Source organism: Coregonus clupeaformis, chromosome 21 (genome assembly GCF_020615455.1).
Source record: "Coregonus clupeaformis isolate EN_2021a chromosome 21, ASM2061545v1, whole genome shotgun sequence".
NCBI lineage: Eukaryota > Metazoa > Chordata > Actinopteri > Salmoniformes > Salmonidae > Coregonus > Coregonus clupeaformis.
The window spans coordinates 17431223-17438774 of NC_059212.1; positions in this window are offsets into that span (position 1 = coordinate 17431223).

Here is a 7552-nt window from a genome sequence, read left to right on the forward strand (position 1 = left end):
AAAAGAGCTACATGTAGAAATTGTGCATTGTATTTTAAGAAAATGTCCATTATATATCTGCAGTAATAGTGGAATGATACTGCTTCACAATATTTTTTCACAGAAAATTTATTTTGGGCCAATACAAAATCGCAGTCTAAAATGCAGACTTTCTATATGACAACAAAAGCCAGACCGGTGAATAGTGTAAGGTATCATTGTACCATCTACATTGCTGTGTAAAAATATAATTTTTATGGCTGTTTGAAGTTTGTGGATGAAACTGAAAGTAAATTGTCTCCACCATGCTATCTGGAATTCTTGGGATGTCGGATAGCACTAACCTCTCCAACGTGTTGCGAGGAAATGATATGCGGGGGAGGGGGAGAGTTGTTTATATTCAGCCTAAAAGCTGATTTAGCTTGATCCGGTAATGCGGTCCGGAGGCGCCGTATCGAGGGTGTAATGCAATTGCGGAGCCTCCGGAGGCCAAATCAAACACCTCCCAAATTTTGTAACAATGCGGAGGGGCTACGTATAGCTCCGTATAACTCCGCATTTACAGGATTGGTTGATGGTAGGTGGGGGCGGTACGTCCTGTATAAACACAAACTCACTTCCTTGACAACTTCATTCACAACAGCTGTGCTCTGCTCCGCGAAGCGCAAGAAGTATGAATGCCCTGACTTCTGCAGAGGCTGCATCGAAGTGCTGTACGGCCAATGCAGAAAAGTCGGAATGACCATAAAACCATAAAATAAAAAGTGTTGTTGCAATTCACCTAGTTTCCACATGGGTGAAACATTCTACATGTAGCACCTTTAAACACAAAAACTATGTTTCAAGTGAGAATTGGGCAGATCTGATGCCGAAATCAGTTTAAAGCCGTTATTGTTGTGTTTGTTTGGAATGCACCTTGAAATATTGTTCCAATAAACCAGACAAGGGCCACCTCCCCTGCTCTACAGGTTTGGTGGATGGTGAGATGTGTCTCTGATTCAGCACCATGTGTACGCTTACCTGTGTGATGTTAGCAGGTGAGAGGAGGTGTACTTGACTGCAGATAAGGTGCAACGTGTAGGGTTGCAAAATTGGTTTTCCAGAAATCCAGGTTGTAGTATTCTGGATTTCATGATTATTCCATACTGATTCCAGGAATCCTCCAACTCGGATTTCGGGAAAACTAGGGAATTTTTTTAAAGTTCCAGGAATCTTGCCACCCAAGCAACGTGAAGTGGGCAACATTGATATCCTTATCAACAATGCTGGGATGGTCTCAGAACATCACCTGCTGGAGTGTCCAGATGAACTCCTAGAGCGCACCATGATGGTCAACTGCCACGCTCACTTCTGGGTCAGTTGCATTGCATTCAACCAGATCACATAGCTTTGCATGGACTACTCCAGTGATACTGAAGTGTATTTCCAAAGCCATTCAATCTCCAATCACCTGCTTAGGACACTGGTGATACAACTCATATTGGGATCATTCTACAGTGTATGAATTCAATCACTGTTTGACCTCATCCCTTTTAATTTGAAGGAAACCTTCCATACAGGTTTGCCCTTGGTAGAAGACATTCAGGAGATGGATGGTATGATAGTATACATGGTATGGTAGATGGTCCTCTGTAGCTCAGTTGGTAGAGCATGGTGCCACTTGCAATGTCAGGATAGTGGGTTCAATTCCCGGAACCACCGTACATTAAAATAATGTATGCACGCATGACTAGTGGAACGGAACGAAAAAAAACAATGGTTCTGTTCAGAACGAAACGATTGGAAAATTATTTTGGTTCCAAAAGTAACAGTAATAAAGGACTGTATAAATGGCATATAATCCCTGAACATGTTTACAACGGGGACTGTGAAGAGACACACACAAAGGTACAGACACATGCATACGCACACATTGTGATATTGTTGTATGGTGGTATTAAACATTTTGTATTGTAGATATGTAGTGGTGTAATAATGTTATATGATGTACTGTTTTATCGTTTGTTTTATATGTAATGTAAGTGCTTTAATATGTTTGGACCCCAGGAAGAGTAGCTACTGCCTTGGCAGCAGCTAATGGGGATCCCTAATAAATACAAATACAAATACAGGTTACAAGCTATACAGTTGCAGCATACATAATGCAACAACAACAACTAACTATTAAGAACAATATATACATGTAACACAACTCACTTTTGGCACGCACACCATCCCACATGTCCATTTGTTGATGGGCAGAGACAAAGATGTTGCTCTCTGCCAATGCTTGAGGGAGACTGCAAGTTTTGACCCTTCGCTAAGCCCCGCCCCCCTTGGTTACTGTTGCAACCTTGGACAACATTTTCCCGGGAAGCCCAATTCCCCCTTCTAACCACTGGCAAAATCCCCTCACAATGATCTCAAACTGTGTTTTTAATACACAATGAAATTAAACACAGACTACCCCTTGCTAATCAGGAGACTCTCTGATATGTTGTGGTAGACTGTCATTGCAATTGCTTTACGGGAACCTGGTAAAATGAAGATTGTAGTGTGACTAGCCACTGGATGGCTCTGAATGCACTGAGAGCCTTCTCCAATAACCCCAATCTTCCAAAGAAGTCAGCGAACAAGAGAGTCTGAACTCAGCTGGTGACATCGGTCACACGAACTGGTTCGAGCCAAGGCAGCCTGAGCGTGTTTCCACCCCAGGCAAACAGGACAATATGTCACTAACCTTAACAGAAGAAGTCTATTCTATTATTACCTTGTCTTTGTCACAGTCTTTTTAGGACATACTGTACATCTATCAAATGTGCAATGAAAACAGTCTCCAACTGTACAATGGCAAATCTCCCACCCCATACCTACAATTTAGGCCAAACCCCTACCTAAGGCTAGAACTAAAATAATAGACAACTACAAAGTGTACAGAGACTAATCTACCGTGGCAGTCAACTCAACTCATTTCTTAACAGTATATATTTTACTAACTGTAAATCAAATCAAATCGTTTTTGTCACATATGCCGAATACAACAGGTGTAGACCTTACCGTGAAATTCATACTTACAAGCCCTTAACCAACAATGCAGTTCAAGAAATAGAGTTAAGAAAATAAAATAAAGTAAAAAATAAAATAAAAAGTAACAAGGCTATATACAGGGTTTACCGGTACCGAGTCAAGGTGCGGGGGTACAGGTTAGTGCAAAGGATCATGTGCAACTATCTACTTCTGTACTTTGAACTGATTAGATGAACCACTGCAGTTCCCTTTCAGTCGGTCACTCGGTATAACATACTATGGGGAGTCAACGACCAATCATATTCACCTGACGAAAACAAAAAACATGCCCAATGGGCCAATGAATGCAGAGCCGGCCAGGCTCGCCAGGCCCGCCAGGCTCGCATTCATTTCCGTAATTCTTCAGCTCATCTGAAGGAGAACAGGTCACGCAATTTACAAACTTTGCAAGCAGAAGAAAACTACTGGATTCGGCTCCGATTTAGGTGTCTGTTAGTGGGGAGAGAGTACTCATCCCCCTAGATGTTGCGAGTTTTGGGTCTTGTTATCAGTTTTTGTGTTTGCTAAAAGCTAACTACTTTCTGCTCTGTTTGTGTAGCTAATGCTTTCTTGTTTGAGTAAGATGGCCAGTGGTAAGAGTAAGTTCAAAATGGCTAACCTAGGGTATGTGGTTTCACAATGAAAATTAAAGTGCAGTCCTGTTTGCCTGGGGTGGAAAATGCCTTGGCTCGGATCAGTTTGTGTGACCGGTGTCACCAGCTGAGTACAGACTCTCTTGTACGCTGTCTTCTTAGGAAGATTGGGGTTACTGGAGAAGGCCCTCTCTTGAAATAAATAAATACAACATTTCTTACGGCAGCCTCAGGGCTGCCGGAGACGGGGAGAGATTGTCTGTTTGTGGTCGTAGTTGTTCCTCGCCTGTCATGCAGGGGACTGGGGTTCAATTCCCTGATGAACAACCCAGCCAAGCAATGGCTAGCTGGCTGGGTTCTCTGCTTCCCTGAAGGTGTTCAGGAACCGCATTCTGGAAAGGATGTGGTGTTTCTGACTGGTTCTGGGGGGGGTTTCGGAGAAAGGGACGGATGAGCTAGCTCCAGCAGCTTCATTTCTCTGCCACGGATATCGTGATGGGCTGCAGAGCAGCGGCCTGGAGTATGGCTCTCCTCTTCTTCAAAGGAGGTAGCCCAGGTTGGGGAAAGTTTTACCACCTGTGATGACTGCGGTAAAGCGTCACTTGACTCTCTTTCTGGTTTTTGACATGGAATAACTCACATTCAGCCAAGTTGCATGAATGTGGAACGGTTTTAGAGGGGGCGCATCTAGCTTGCATGGTTTGGGTGGACCAGTGTCAATCCTGGTTGACTGTCACAAATAGCCTACCGGAGCAGGGGGGAATGTGTTTTGGGCGAGCCAATTTTGTCAATGGAGTGTTTGGCTCAGCTATAGAGTCCATACAGTCCTGTTCAGAGGAACTCCTGAGTGGCGCAGTGGTCTAAGGCACTGCATCGCTGTGCTAACTGTGCCACTAGAGATCCTGGTTCGAATCCAGGCTCTGTCGCGACCGGGAGACTCATGGGCGGCGCGCAATTGGCCCAGTGTCGTCCAGGGAAGGGGAGGGAATGGCCGGCAGGGATGTAGCTCAGTTGATAGAGCATGGTGTTTGCAACGCCAGGGTTGTGGGTTAGATTCCCACGGGGGGCCAGTATAAAAAAATATATATGTATTCACTAACTGTAAGTCGCTCTGGATAAGAGCGTCTGCTAAATGACAAAAAAAGGAGAAGCGAAAGCAGGAAGTAGCAGTGATTACTTGCTGCGTTCACGTCATGTTGGGAACTCTTATACCCTGATGAAGACAGCTTGTCTGTCGAAACGTTGGTTATTAAATTATTGCATCTGAGCTCCTAGAGTGTGCAGCTCTCCTTTTCTTTTTCAAGTGTTCTACTCCGTTAGCCAGCACCTCGCCTAAATAGGTGTGCATTTCTTTCGCCTCCAGGGAACTCCAATACGACCTTCCTACTGGGAAAATGCATGTGAATGCCTGTCCAACTCTGGTATATGACTAGGAGACTCGGGTATGATATCTGGACCCCGATCTCATATGCACCACTGAGAATGACAAACAGGGTCGGACAGAAGGTTGTCGGGAGTGGCGGGTGTGAGAGGATATGACAAAATAAACACATTATTCCAGTCCTCAAGGTGGTCCTCTGCCCCTGCAGATGACAATGTATGGGAGGTTGGCCGCGTACTCCACCCAAATGCGGGCATGTGAGGTGTCACCATAGGTCCTCTGTAGCTCAGCTGGTAGAGCACGGCGCTTGTAACGCCAAGGTAGTGGGTTCGATCCCCGGGACCACCCATACACAAAAAAAAAAAAAAATGTATGCACGCACGACTGTAAGTCGCTTTGGATAAAAGCGTCTGCTAAATGGCATATTATTATTATTATATATTATGTGTGTCCTAGCACTTGTTTTGAGAGAGGACATTTCCTCTCTTCGTTGGACGCTGGCTATTCAGGTGGTTCCCATGTTGGAAATACGGAGCGGTTGGTACAGCCGGTATTTCCTCATTCCTAAGAGGAACATTACGCTGCATCCCATCCTGGACTTGCATGGTTTGTACAAGAACCTCAAGGTGTGCAAGTTCAAAATGCTCACGCTTCGGCAGCTAATACAGTCTGTGCGTCCCTGGATTGGTTCACGTCCATCGATCTGAGGATACATATTTTCATGTGGCTATACAGTGCCTTTAGAAAGCTGAAATGCCTTGAGTGAATAAGTATTCAACCTCTTTTGTTATTGCAAGCCTAAATACATTCAGGAGTAAAAATGTGCTTAACAAGTCACATAATAAGTTGTATGTACTCTGTGTGCAATAATAGTGTTTAACATGAATGACTACCTCATCTCTGTACCCCACACATACAATTATCTGTAAGGTCCCTCAGTCGAGCAGTGAATTTCAAACACAGATTCAACCACAAAGACCAGGGAGGTTTTCCAATGCCTCGCAAAGAAGGGCACCTATTGGTAGATGGGTAAAATAACAAAAAACAGACGTTGAATATTCCTTTGAGCATGGTGAAGTTATTAATTACACTTTGGATGGTGTATCAATACACCCAGTCACTACAAAGATACAGGCGTCCTTCCTAACTCAGCTGCCAGAGAGGAAGGAAACCGCTCAGGGATTTCACCATGAGGCCAATGGTGACTTTAAAACAGTTACAGTTTAATGGCTGTGATAGGAGAAAACTGAGGATGGATCAACAAGTAGTTATTCCACAATACTAACCTAATTGACAGAGTGAAAAGAAGGAAGCCTGTACATAATATAAATATTCCAAAACATGCATCCTGTTTGACACAAGCCACTAAAGTAATACTGCAAATAAATTAGGCAAATCAATTAACCTTTTGTCCTGAATACAAAGCGTTACGTTTGGGGCAAATCCAATACAAAGCATTACTGAGTACCACTCTCCATATTTTCAAGCATAGTGGTGGCTGGATCATGCTATGGTTATGCTTGTAATCGTTAAGGACTGGGGAGTTTTTCAGGATAAAAAAGAAACACAATGGAGCTAAGCACAGACAAAATCCTAGAGGAAAACCTGGTTCAGTCTGCTTTCCATCAGACACTGGGAGATGAATTCACCTTTCAGCAGGACAATAACCTAAAACACAAGGCCAAATCTACACTGGAGTTGCTTACCAAGAAGACAGTGAATGTTCCCTAAGTGGCCAAGTTACAGTTTTCACTTAAATCTGCTTGAAAATCTATGGGAAGACTTGAAAATGGTTGTCTAGCAATGATCAACAACCAATTTTACAGAGCTTGAATAATTTTGAAAAGAATAATGGGCAAATATTGTACAATCCAGGTGTGCAAAGCTCTTACACAGCTGTAATATATATGTAAATGAGATATATATTTCTGAAAACATGTTTTCACTTCACTGTCATTATGGGGTATTGTGTGTAGATGGGTGAGATTATTATTTATTTTTTAATCTATTTTGGATTCAGGCTGCAACACAACAAAATGTGGAATAAGTCAAGGGGTATGAATACTTTCTGAAGACACTGTACATCCTCCCCACAGAAGGTTTCTGAGGTTTCATTTCAATTGTGTGGCTTACGTGTTTTACTGTTTTCTGACATTCGGTCTCTGGGGTTCTTGGTGAATCACAGGAAAAGTTGTCTGACTCCTTCTCAACGAGTTCAGTTTTCTGGGTCTCGTTCTGGACTAGGTTCTGAATTGTGCTTTTGTCCCCAGGAGGGTCGCATTCCGGCTCTGTCTGGCATGGTTTTAGCTTGGGCATTCAGTGCCTTTTTCGCTTGTGCCTGCAGCTACTGGGTCTGATGGCCTCTATGATAGCTGATGTGCCTCTGGGGCTTTTGTTGATGCGTCTGTTCCAGCACTTGGTGATAGCTATGAGTGGGCGCATTTCGCCATTGTCATCGGTTGCTCAAGTTATCCCCGTCAAGACTGTTGTCGCAGGGTGTTCCCATGGGCCGGGTAATGTCCTGCAGGGTGATCACAACAGACGCATCATCACT